The 14,234-nt window shown below is 40.4% G+C and overlaps 1 protein-coding gene across 6 annotated transcripts in view; it reads right to left on the bottom strand.

Moving 5' to 3' along the window:
* Grm7 (glutamate metabotropic receptor 7) overlaps positions 1–14,234 on the bottom strand; it is an 867,793-nt gene that overhangs the window by 99,985 nt on the left and 753,574 nt on the right. The window lies entirely within an intron of this gene.

Below are 14,234 nucleotides of genomic sequence, written 5' to 3'. Positions count from 1 at the left end.
GAGGGGAATCTTGACAGTGGTATAGATATGGAGTGTTATCCGAGCAGGTAACAATATAGTGTGCCAAAAGCCCTAAATCAAGAGCATGTCTAATATGTGAAGAGTTCCCTTGTTCCATTTTACGGATAGAATGGAACCATACATGACAATACATACTTTTACATCCTCAGGCTGTTGTTTAATGGAAAGGGCTCACTGAGACTAAATTTCAACATATTAGTACAGTTGATCTCTGATTCTAAACTGCACAAGACTTGCTTTTTCCCATAATCTTACAGTTGACTGTTAAGTTGAATAGACTTGAGTGTTTGCATTAAAATGACCTATAGGACCCAGTAGTCTCCTATCAGCTCCATTCTTCACAGAATCATTTCCCTGCCAGTGAGCCTTAAAAGACAAGCTATAATTTTGGATACATATTGCTGCTTGAAATTGAGATGTCCATCCCAGGATCACATGTTTGAATACTTGGTAGCCAGGTGGAGGAGTTGTTTGGGAAAATTGTGGACCGTTTAGGAACTGAGACCTAGATGGAGAAACTAGATGTCTGAGAGGTCGGCCTTGGGGCTTACAGTCTGGCCTCACTGTGGGTCTAGTCTCTCTCTGCATCTTGACTGTTGCTGTGATTCATTAAGCAGCATGCACTCTCAGCACCACAAGGCCTTCCCTGATAATGATGCTTCTCAGAGCATCACACAAGATAATGGCTCTCTTAAATTTCATCTTGTCCTGTATTACTTATTACTGTTTTCCCTTCATATTCAAATATGTGTCAATATGCTGGGCTGTGGGATCATTTGAGGTAAAACTGTTCCTCTGATATTTAGAAAAAGCCATTTGTTATCACTTGCCCTTCTTTCAATCGGCTAACTGTATGCCTCTGAAGGAAATTATGTTTCCATTGTTTTCACCCCAAAAAAGGTGAGTCAGAATGACCAGGTAAGACTGTGTGCAATTACAAGAGAATGTGGCAGGGGAAAAGGTAGACATGAGACTCAATACAGGGCCAACCCTGCCAAGCCTGGGAGGTTGCTGATCTGTGCACACTGCAGAAATGCTTGACTGAAGCAAGGGAGAGAGTCCACTCTGCCCTTCCTCCAAATTCTTCCTGCTGGAATATTCTTCTCCTTTGAACCTGGTATCACATTCTGTTCATCCTCCTTGCCCTGTGACCACACTCCTGCCTCTGCCTTGCTCTTTCTTCTGCAGAATGATGGATGGGACTGTATTGTCTCAAACCTCCAAGGTCCTCGGTATTCATTATCTCAGCAGTTTGGAGGTGAGCCTGTCTTTGGACCGTGTGTTAGAATTGAGTTGAAATGTTCTTCCAGGAAGCAAACAACAGAGCAGAGCATTCCTCACAGAGCCAGCTCTGAGGACTCCTTCTTATAGAACTCTAATGAGATGTAAATCACTCTCAGGCCCTTTTCCCTCTGCCACCAGCCTCCTTGTTTACAGATCAGGAGTCTGGCCAGTTTCCCTGAGTTCTAGAAACACTGCTCAGGTCCTGCCAAATAGGTATTAAGGAATCTATAAATAACCACCAGTCCTCACATCTCTGCAGTAACAGAGAGGCTGCTGCCTCAGACAAACAAATTGGAAGTTCATAGACAGCTCAGATGGTTATTGAAGGGTAAAGTCTGTATGATGTATTTGAAAATGGATGCAGCAATGACTTATTTTATTTGAAAATGATCCAAAGTCAGCCTCCCTTCCCTCCCACTTGTTTTAAGCTGAGGCTTTATTTTATTTTATTTTACTTTGTTTTTCTGGATATAAGGGCATTGTTAGATCTCTGTTCTTATGATGTTAAGTGATACTCTAGAAAGGAAAAGGAAATATTTTTGGTACCTGAACTGAGAGGTATGCTGTCATTTCTTTAGAGTAGCTGAGCCTTATAATGATGGTGTCCCATTTAAGCTTTGTATGTTGAATAATCACCAAGCTGATATTTTTACCCCCTTGTATCCTGACCCCCACTTCCCTTTAAAGAAAAGAAAGTATAAACTACTAGTGCCTAGGGGTAGGATCAGCATGGATTTCCATGAGTGCCTTTTCTATTATGTTTGAAGAGTCCTCTGACATTGTTTAGTTTCAGATTCTGAGTACATTATTATTACGGGCTTTGAATGTTCTTACTGTGCTCCTAGCAAGCAATTTCTGCTTACCCGTAGCAATGAATACAAGACTTCACGAATGATGGCTATAATTATTGATTTACATATCAGAAACTGAATTAGGACCATAACCTCACCAAGTAACAGTATACCTCCTTCTCCAAGGTAAAAAGTCTTTACCAGCAGGAATTCCTTAGAAATTGCCATTTGACCTGGGGTAGGGTAGCATGTTCACTAGGCAGAGGTGGCTGTCTCCAGGACGGATGTGCTATGTGCTACCTCTGACTTAATGTTTTTTATTAATTAGGTATTTTCCTCGTTTACATTTCCAGTGCTATCCCAAAAGTCCCCCATATCCTCCCCCTCACCCCCCTACCCACCCACTCCCACTTTTTGGCCCTGGCATTCCCCTGTGCTGCGGCATATAAAGTTTGCAAGTCCAATGGCCCTCTCTTTCCACTGATGGCCGACTAGGCCATCTTTTGATACATATGCAGCTAGAGTCAAGAGCTCCAGGGTACTGGTTAGTTCATAATGTTGTTCCACCTATAGGGTTGCAGATCCCTTTAGCTCCTTGGGTACTTTCTCTAGCTCCTCCATTGGGGGCGGTCAGATGTATCCCTGGCACTGTTACCATCACCAAATTAGGAGAAGGTTAAAAAGGAGGTTCAAAGAGGTCACATTTTTATAGCAAACCACAAAACTTCAGCTGGAACTCATCCCAGGAGTATATCTGCACCAATGTGTTGAAAAATGTGCCTGCCAGTTAATATTGCAGGGCTCCAAATAGCATCACATCTTTGTATTTTTTTCCAAGCTGGATATCTAGGTGGAAACCTTCAACTCCAAATAATGTAGGAAAGGATATAAAAACAAACAACTCACCCTATAATTAAGTCCTCAAATTTCCCATTTGAAGACTCAATAATGCTATGCTATAATTATAAAAATATCAATCTATGATCACAACTCTGAAATTAGCAATTATTAAAGAATTCATGTTAACCACAAACATCTCCCCTGGCTACAGGAGCACCAACTCCACATACACACACACTTCGCTCTCCCTCTCTTTTTCAAGCCAGGATTAAAAATAGGTTTGTGTGGAAAGTGATGTAAGTCATATTATATTGAGTCAGATGATAAGTGGTCTGATTTTGTCACTGTACTTTCCCACCTAACTGTCAATCTTCTCCAAAGACAAACTGAGTTTAATCACATGTACTGGTATGAAACACACCCCTTCATTCCTGAAAACAAGGAGTGTGTTTGTGATATGCATGTGTACATGCCTGCTTGGTTCTTGTATGCACAACCAACAAGAAGGCTGGAGATATACATTCAAAATGTGTCAGCAAGATGGTTTATGTTGCTCTCTTAGTCTAATATACCACAGAGATAACTGCAAGAACTCTTAATATCATCCCAGGCAGACCTTTTCCTTATAAGTGAGCTTGCAGTTATAGAGCCAAATGGAATGGCCTAGGGATTAAAAGCATAAATTCTTGCTTTTGTTTGATCCGTTAGCAGAAAGGTTGTTCCCATTGACTAAATTATAGACATTCTGGCCTGAAGAAAAAGAGATATTCCCTGGCGGAATCCATTTGTTCAAGGGAACAACACAAACTATAGCCCAAACTCTAGGTTTTGCCACATCCTAACATATCTATTTTTTTCAGCACCTTGGAATACAATATCCCTTCTGAAAGGCTTGGTTTAGAAACAGTACACCCTCTGAAAAAAGCCAGGTCTAGCTGAATCTAAAGACCTTTTGATATCTACACAAAAGTAGACTTTTCTGCCCCAGACTGAGGGAACTGACCTTTCTTTATAATCCAGAGCCTCCCTCTGTCTAGCTTTGTCTTGACGATTGAGGAGCTTTCTGTCATTTCCCACCTAAATATTTCTATGCCTTCTGTCTAAATGTTGCTAATGACATAAAGACAGAGCCACAAGAAGAGAAGGAAATGCAGGCTTTCTTTTCTTTTATCCTTTGTGAGTGTCTGAAACATACTCAATGGAGAGAAAGGCAAGCATGACTCTAGAACTTTCCAGGAATATGTAATGTTCCAGTTTATTTCTAGCTTGGCTATAAAGCCATTATTATGAAATGACTGTCTGTGAAGACTAGTGGGCTAAAAATTCTGCTCTTGTTGAAATATTTCTTTCATGGCACTTAATAAATAACAAGTAATATATGCAATGCTAGTCATAAAAGTAGCTAAGATTTCAAGTGGCATTGGATATTGTTATGCTGTCTGCTTCACATCATCCTCAAGTCCAATCTTATTGAAAAGCAAATGCAGAGGCTGCTGTGGGGTGGGAGGGAGGTTTCCATTCAGTTGGGGTACTACTGACTGACCTTGCACAAAGACCTAGGCTCGATCCCTAGAACTACATAAACCAAGCATTGTTGTGCATATCTGTAACCTCAGCACTCTGGAGGGAGAGGCTAGAAGATCAGAAGTTCAAGGCCTTCCTCACTACATAGTAAGTTTCAGTCCTGCCTGGGTTACACAGATACTGAAAAAATAGAAAAGAAAAGAAAAGAAAAGAAAAGAAAAGAAAACAAAACAAAACAAAACAAAACAAAACAAAACAAAACAAAACAAAACAAGTTTATGTACTCAAGCCTCGGACTTTTTTCCTTTCTCCAACCCTACTCTATAGCAAACTTGTTGACTCTGTTTCCCATCTCTCAGGTATATGTCCTTATTTTATCACCAGTCAACTGCTATCATTGCTTACTATGGGATTTCTAACATCTCCATTTTCTTTCTTGTTCCTCTCTATAATCCGGAGAGAACATGCTGATTATATTTTTGGATTTAAATGACATGATAGACCCCACTCTGAAAAGCCTGGACCATATTTCTAATACTTTTGTACTGAGGTCCAGATTCTTTCCTCTGGTTACACTGCTTCTGCACAGGGGAGCCCTGGGATCCTTGCATGCTCTGTTGTCATACACCAAGTCTCAGTGTTTCTGCAGGAATTCATTCCCTCTCAACTGAGTTAGTTTGGAGAGGAAGCTCTGTTGGCTACTCTGTGTCAATGTACAAGGTTAAGGAATATGCATTAGAAGGTTGCTTTCTGAGAAACAGATAGAAAATAAATGAGGCTTACACATTCATCCAAAGACTAAGGATGGGCCACTGTAAAGCTCACTAACAACAAAGCCATAGTGAGGCTGTAAACCTAGACATAGTCATCAGAGGAAAAAGATGAAGGACTTGCAAGCTAATTTAAGGGGATATGCATCCATAAGTTCTTCCTCATGTCCACTTACTGTCTTTCTCTTGTCAAGAATGCTACCAAATATCCATGTAGCAAATTCCACTGCGTACTAACAATAAGACAGCAGGACCAAATGCTAAAGAAATATTAACATATACGAAGGATACAAACTATGTTTTTAGTCTGTGACTGAGGTCACCTCCAGAACATACAATCTGGAATCCAGACCTTTTTTATGCCTCAGACTTTTAAAATTACTTTCAGAGTTTATACATAAAATGTCTTCCATTTTGATTTACTAAGCAGCCCAGCTGATAATTACTTCTTTAGATGAGAAGAGGTCCTTTTGTGATCACATCAGGATTGCAGCCCCATATCTGTCAATACGAGCAAAGATTCTGAGTCTTTTCTGTCAATTCTGTTAGATGCTCACATTTCTACACATCCTTCCTCATCCTGAAAATGCCTTGAATTACATGAATATACACCGAATGCTTTATTGAGGGTGGCAAATTTGGCAAAGGCTGTAGACAAGACATTAGAAGCTTGTCTCTAGGGTCATAAGTACTGTATAGCACTAATGAAATCCATCAAGAGTTTAGATATTGGATCTGACAGGCCTAAATGCATGGTGATGCCTTAAAGATGGACTGTGGTTCACCCAAGCAAGATCAACTGAAAAAGGAAGAAAGCAGCCAATGATGGCTCTTGTATTGACTTGGCACAAGACATTTTGCATTGAGATTAAATGTCAAAATCAGTAAGGAAAGAGGGACAGAGAGCTGGGATATTCTGCTAGGTCCTTAAACATGTTTATGAGGGCTTGGAAGACAGAACTGATCTTTAAAGAACCCACACAGTGCTCCAGAGGCTGTGCCATAGTAAATAACCTAGGAATGTAAGGACTAGGTGTGATAAATTTTGTGTCCATGTACTCTTAAATAGCAGGAGGCTTTGAACACAGAAAGGAAAATTGGGGTCAGATTGAGGAAGAGTACCACCTGCAGAGGTTAAATGCAGAGGCTGATCTCTCAGTCATAAACAGGCCCACAAGGGCTCATTTCTAATTCTCAGTCCCAGCAGATCACCCCACCATGCTACCTCCTTCCCCCCACCACTATCTTCTGGGAGCCAAGTTAAGATGTCAAGTCTCATGATTATCTTCTTTGTGGTGATAGGACTGTCAGTTGGGTTTCATGGATCCAGGATGATAGAGGACACAGGCTTGGGAATTTAATTTTCATTTTCCAGGGATTAGCCATGGAGAATTTATTTCTCTTAGAGTCTGCTTTCCACAATCTCTGGTCAGTTGTTCTTGGCTTGAAAAAGCATGGGACATGATGATGACATCAATGCATTTTGAGGTAGGGTCTGAAAATACACACAGACACACACACACACAAGTGTGTATGTATATATTTAGTACCTACTTGTTGAATGATATACATGACACACTTTGAAGGAAATGGTTAGAGGGTGGCATAGGTGAAATTAGAATTATGGTATTGATTCTCTCTTAAACCACCAGTTCCAGGCTGAGTCTGGAATCAGAACAGAAAGTCTACATAAAGACAATCCTAAAGGAATTTATATGTTGCCTCCTGTGTCTAAGTGGGGAAACAGACCAATGGTTAGTTGGCTAACAGTTTAGAAATGAGTAAATAGGGTGCCACCCTCTAGATCTTAGAAGAAATGGGTACAGAAGTTAGTTAAAGTTCCTTTTTATAAAAGAAAAATAAAAGAAAGGAATGTAGACTACTGAACACCAAGCCTTTGAGACAGTTTTCCAGTGTAGTGGTTTGAAGGAGAATGTGCACAGTAGATTCAGATGTTTAAATTCTTGGTTCCCATTGGGTCCAAAGGGAACACAATGTCCCAGACTCCAAAAGGCAGTTCATATATCTGGAAAGGACTATAGGAAGCCACCCATTTCCAGGAACTTGTGAGACTGTCTCCCAACTGTCAAAAAGTGTCATTTCCCTTACCTCTAGCAAAAGAGACATAAGCCATCTTTGGAGTCTATCACTACATCAAAGATCATGCTTGCCTCCCTCAGTGTCACAAGTATCTGTTGATACATTTCAAAGTCTATGAATCCTAACCCTTGTCACCTCCTCAATCCTAAGCCGCCTATAGCTCATAATTGACAGTTATTTTCCCTTCTTATAATTCAGCTATTCTTTTTTTTAATTAGGTATTTTCTTAATTTACATTTCCAATGCTACCCCAAAAGTCTCCCATATCCTCCCCCCACTCCCCTACCACCCACTCCCACTTCTTGCCCCTGGCGTTCCCCTGTACTGAGGCATATAAAGTTTGCAAGACCAATGAGCCTCCCTTTCCAATGATGACCGACTAGGGCATCTTCTGATACATATACAGCTAGAGACAGGAACTCTGGAGCGGAGGGTGGGGGGGTGGGTGTGGTACTGTACATATTGTTGTTCCACCTATAGGGTTGCAGACCCCTTTAGCTCCTTGGGTACTTTCTCTATCTCCTGCATTGGGGGACCTGTGATCCATCCAATAGCTGACTGTGAGCATCCACTTCTGTGTTTGCTAGGCCCTGGCATAGCCTCACAAGAGACAGCTATATCTGGGCCCTTTCAGCAAAATCTTACTAGTGTATGCAATGGTGTCAGTATTTGGAGGCTGATTATGGGNTGGATCCCTGAGTATGGCAATCTCTACATGGTCCATCCTTTCGTCTCAGCTCCAAACTTTGTCTCTGTAACTCCTTCCATGGGTGTTTTGTTCCCAATTCTAAGAAGGGGCAAGGTGTCCACCTTTGGTCTTCGTTCTTCTTGAGTTTCATGCATTTAGCAAATTGTATCTTATATCTTGGGTATTCTAAGTTTCTGGGCTNATATCCACTTATCAGTGAGTACATATNNTGTGAGTTCNTTTGTGATTGGGTTACCTCACTCAGGATGATGCCCTCTAGGTCCATCCATTTGCCTAGGAATTTCATAAATTCATTCTTTTTAATAGCTGAGTAGTACTCCATTGTGTAAATGTACCACATTTTCTGTATCCATTCCTCTGTTGAGGGGCATTTGGGTTCTTTCCAGCTTCTGGCTATTATAAATATCTACCTATCTTTCTTTCCTTCTTTCTTTCATTTACCTCTCTATCTCTATATTAGAAAGCTTTTACTGGGCATCCATCCCATATACAGCCAACAAACTCAGATGCTGTTTTGGATGCTGGGATGTGCTTATTGACGGAAGTCAGATATGTCTGTCTCCTTAGAGGCTCTGCCAGAGTCTGACAAATACAGAAGTGGATGCTGTCAGCCAACCACTGGGCTGAGGGTGTTCAATGCCCTAGTGTGGGGGAATGCCAGGGAGGGAAGACAGGAGTGGGTGGGTGGATGGGTGGGGTAGCACCCTCATAGAGGCAGGGGGAAGGGGCATAGGATAGGGTGTTTCTGAAGAGGAGACCTGGAAAGGGGAAAAACATTTGAAATGTAAATAAAGAAAATATCTGGTGGGTGGGGGGAGAAAGATTTTACTCCCACTTACGTTCCTGTATTCTCTTAAACTCCCTTGCTAGGCTCTATTCTCCATGTCTTGCTATCTCTACTATTCTCTCCTGCTCTCCTAGTCCTGGCAATTTCCAGTCTGCTGGTCAGGTTTGGTCTGCTTTTTCTTTCTACTCTCTGTCTCACATATCTATAGTAAACAGCTTAGCCATATCATTTTGGCAGTTTCACATATGGTTCCTACTCGGTGTTAATGCTTGGGAAGGCTTAGCAGGTATGGTCTGGCTTTAGAAAGTATGTCACTGGGGTGAGCTTTGATGGTTCAAAAGCAATAGACCATTCTCACTTCACTCCTCATTTCCTGACTGTGGTTTGCAGAGTGATCTTCTGCTATTCCAGCTGCCATGCCTGCCTGCTGCCATTCAGTATAGTGTTCAGGTATTTTGTTATACCCATAAAAAGTAATACCCATAGCCTAAAGAAACTAGTTGTAACAGTCCAGATAACTAGACTGGAGAGATGGCTCTGAAATTAAGAATACTTGATGGTCTTACAAAAGACCCAAGGTTGATTCTCAGCAATCACATAGTGGTTCACAACCATCTGTAATTCCAGTTTTAGGAGAACTAGTCCCCTTTTTGCCTTCCCTGTGTACCAGGCACTCATGGTATACATGTATAAATGTGGGCAGAACACTCATATATGCAAAATTAAATAAAAATTAAATACAAGTAATCAACTCTCTTGATATCAAACATTAGCATTGTTAATTATCAAGGGTGTGATCCACACATCCTTTGTTTGCTAGCTGGTATTGATGATACATGGATTTCTTATTTTTCTAGTTGCTATGCCAAAATGCCCAACAAAGCAATTTAAGGAAAGAAGAGTTTGTTTTGGCTCATGTTTAAAGGGTACAGTTCGTCATGGAAGATAAGGTGCTAGGAATGCGAGATAGCCAATCACAATCCACTCAACACTCAGGAAGCAGGGTAAGATGAATGCCGATATACAGACTGCTTTCCCCTTCCTTTTAAAAAATGAATTAGTTTACATTACAAATGTTGCCCCTCCCAGTTCCCCTGGAAGAGTTCTTCACTCTACCCCACCCCCTTCCCTTTGCCTCTGAGAGGGTGCTGCCCCTTAGCCCCTAGGCATATATGTACTAGCTGGTTTTGTGTGTCAACTTGACAAGATCTGGAGTTATCACAGAGAAAGGAGCTTCAGTTGAGGAAATGCCTCCATGAGATCCAGCTGTAAGGCATTTTCTCAATTAGTGATCAAGGGGGAGGGGCCCTTATGGGTGATACCGTCCCTTGGCTGGTAGTCCTGGGTTCTATAAGAGAGCAGGCTGAGCAAGCCAGGGGAAGCAAGCCAGTAAGAAACATCCTTCCATGACCTCTGCTTCAGCTCCTGCTTCCTGACCTGCTTGAGTTCCAGTTCTGACATCCTTTGATGATCAACAACAATGTGGAAGTGTAAGCTGAATAAACCCTTTCCTTCCCAACTTGCTTCTTGGTCATGATGTTTGTGCAGGAATAGAAACCCCGACTAAGACAGCATCCCCCTTCCCTTGGGCATCACGTCTCTACAGGATTAGGTACATCCTCTTGCTATGAGGCCAGACAAGGCAGTTCTCTGGTACATATGTGCCAGAACCTCACACCAACCTGTGTATTCTCTTTGGTCAGTGGCTCAGTCTCTGGGAGCTCCCAGGGGTCCAGGTTAGTTGGCACTGTTGGTCTTCCTATAGGGTTGCCATCCTCTTCAGCTCCTTCAATCCTTCTGCTAATTCTTCCATAGGGGTCCGTGACCTCGGTCCAATGATTGCAGTCTTTGACAGCCCATCTAAATGTCGAAGACACACCTTAAACCTTTCGAAATAATTTATATAAAGGCTTGACTCCTGGGTTATTTCAGTTCCTGCCGAGGTAGCACTGAATAGTATCCACCACAGGGTATGGTAAGAAATGAAGATGTCAGAATAAGGAATCTTTCCTCAGTGTGCATCTTTTACCATTCTAGGAACTTGTCTGGAAGGGAGTTGAATTATTCAGGTAAGTTGACAGAATGAATAAAGAAAAGTCATGTTACTCTCTGGCACATTACATATCAAATGGTGACCAGGAGGCATCCGAGGGGTTGTATGAGTGCTATTAAAGTTATCTCTGTGAATAACATCACAAGAAAAATCTGGCCGTATCCATAGAAACAAGTGCTTAATGTCTCCAGCTTCACCTCCATTTTTTTCTTTGCATTCTGTTTGTGTTTTGAGCCTCACACATACTTCACTGTACTTGAGACTACTCTGGGAAAGAGCAGCACTGATTCACATGTAATCTGGAATGTTCTGGCCCCCTGGCTCATCATTCATTCACTACTCATTTGAAAGAAAGATGATAAAGTGCACCTGGCCTCCTCGACTGTCAGCGAGCACACGGATTCAAAAATGAAAAGATTTTCTTTCTTTCTTTCTTTCTTTCTTTCTTTCTTTCTTTCTTTCTTTCTTCTTCACTTAGGAAAACACTTTGGTACTGTGATAGAGTGATTATAATGATGATGGTGATACTAATGACCTCTTACTTTGATGCACTGTGATTTGTAAAGTGCTTTTCATTACATTATTTCTGACCCTTGGCATAAAATTCTGCATGTGATTAGACTCTTTTGACAGTTAAATAGGAAAAAAATAGTGAGGCATTAAGACAAGAGTCCATAGCCTGATAGCCAATAGACAACTTCTGAACTATGGAGAAACATGCATGTCATATTTTAAAAATGGAAAATGAATTATTATAATTTAAAAAGTCTCTATTTCTTAGATAAAACTAAATTCTAAACTATTTAAAAATAATGTAAGGGCCTGGTCACTTGATTGTTAGAGCTATATCAGGTAGACCATTTTAAAGTAGGGTTTGAAGACTTAAGTTTACAAGAGTTCCCCCAGTGCCCTATTGCCTATGACTATATCTTAGGTTCCTTGTCTGGTCTCTGCATACTATAGTTTATAACCCGTTCTCAGCTAATAATAATAATAATGATGTTAATGTTAATAATAATAGTAATAAGGGCTTAAATGAAGTAACAAATAAATGGCATACATGAATGCTGAGACCAGAGCCTTGGGACCAGCATTGTTTCTGTCTCTGTCTCCATGACAGTAGTTGTTTAGTAGTATGATCTGATGTGAGTTCTGGAATATGAGGGATATTCATTTTAAATACTGAGGATATTATTGCATTAAACCTTAGGTTTTGATAACATGCCAGGAGCACTGTTCTTAGGTGTCTTCTTGATTGCTGGCTATTATTATGCTAAAAAGTTGAATCATTGAATAATTAATTTACAGAGTTTGGGATTCTCTGTCCCCACATGATGTAATATTATGGATAAAATGGTTTGCTACTATAGATTTCTTTATATTCTTGATGTGCCTTTATTTATTCTTCAAACATTCACTTAATACTTACCTCGTAATATGCAGTATATTTGGCCATGGGAATCTACTGGACCATTAGGTCAGTTGAAAGATTCAAGTAAAGATTGCAAGTGATATGGTAAACTTGTCATTAATTATGTTCTGTTTTGTTTTTTTTTTATGATCTTGTTTCTATTGCTCTTATGTGTATGTGTGTGTTTGTTTGAGTTTGGGTGCATGAATGAGCACAATGCTCACAGAGACCAGAAGAGGATGCTACATTTCCTAGAGATGGATTTACAGAGAATTGTGAGCCATCTTCCTTGGGTGCTAGGATCTGAACATGGGTTCTCTGTCTGACCAGTGTGTGCTTGTAACTGCTGAGCCACCCATCCAGAATATAATTTATGATCTGAAGCATGGTCTTACTCAGAGTTTAGATGCAATTTGTCCAGTTAATAGAGTCTTCTGATCTTGTGTCATTCAATGTGACCATAAAGAATTAAGATTTGCTCTGTTTAACCTCTTATTTTCCAAAAAGGTATTAGGGGGGTAGTTTTCTGTTTGCAACATTGGGTTGCTGGAGCTAGCTGGAGCAGTGCTGGAGAGCTCACCCTGGTGGTGTGGGTGTAGGAGAGCTGGTGGGCTGACCAACTCAGCTACCACCCAGGCCCAGATCCAGGGCTATGAGTTGACACACCCGAACAGCTAATTCATCTGTGAACTGCTGGAGCACGTGAAGGGGCCTGTTGTTCAGATCCAAAGCTGCAGGATCTCCATGACACAGGACAGCAACAGGATATCAGAGAAAAGTCCCAGTGAGAATCCAGTACTGATAGTGTAGCAGAAGCAACACTAAACAGACCAATGAATGACTTGAAACAGACTTGAAACAGACCATTGAATGACTCATTGCAATGAACATTTGCAAGTAAAACTGGACAAAAGGGTATACAGTGTGACATACTGTGATATACTACAGCTTATAAAAAATTTTCCTAGACAACATATCATAAAAGTTGAAAATTACTAAAACATTAGATTTTCCAGCTTGATGTTTTATTTGAAACTGAGGAAAGCTGAAATATTTATCCATGTTTATGAACATACAGAAAGCAATGTCTATGACCTGTCTCTATCTTAGAATAACAACATAGTAAAAATTTGAACCCTCAGTATGTGTTGAAAACATGACTGTGTTTGTACTCAAACTTTGGTCTCAAACGCTGGATGTGGTGGTCCACACCAGCCATAGCAACTAATCAGTGGGCTGGGGCAGGAAGATCGAAAGCTTCAGGCAAGCTTGGTTAACTTAGCAAGAATTTTGACTCAAAAATAAGAACTGGATATAGAGCTCAGTTGTATTATATACAAACAAAGCCCCAGGACAAAAAATTATTAGGTATATATTGACACTCAAATATATTAATATGCTGTCCTTTTAGACATTCAAGTACATTAAAGAAAAGACAACATTGGGTTAGGAGCCTTCTTGACAGTTCTGTAGTTACAGACCTTTGTGAGCTGCTGACATGGGTGTTGTTTTGGTTTGTAGATTGGTGTTACAGGTAACTTTATATTACAGTAAAGTTAAACAGTAGAAAAAAAAGAAGGTGTTACAAGATACTTCCCCACTGAATCTTCTGCAAAATACTGGTGGTTGTGAATAACTTTGATATCAAAGTAAGCATAATAAGAAAATGTCAGCATCTAGAAAAAAATTTAAAAGGTCAATGCTAACAATATCTTATGAACATATAAAAATTGTTTATGCATGATAGATTATTTTTATATGTATTAGCAAGCTTTTTCCTTGTTCTTATTTTTTTATATTGAACAAGACTTGCAGGTTTGTGCATAGTGATATCATTGGGCTTTGTCTTTATTATTATTTCTTTTTTATTTTTCTTCTGCATTGAGAACAATCACTATGTTCGGTATGTGTGCATTGGCTACACATAGGAATCCCTGGGGAACT

Source organism: Mus caroli, chromosome 6 (assembly GCF_900094665.2).
Source record: "Mus caroli chromosome 6, CAROLI_EIJ_v1.1, whole genome shotgun sequence".
In the NCBI taxonomy this organism is placed as follows: Eukaryota; Metazoa; Chordata; class Mammalia; order Rodentia; family Muridae; genus Mus; species Mus caroli.
Note: the sequence above shows the minus strand (reverse complement) of the source record. Positions and strands in the feature narration are given on the sequence as shown.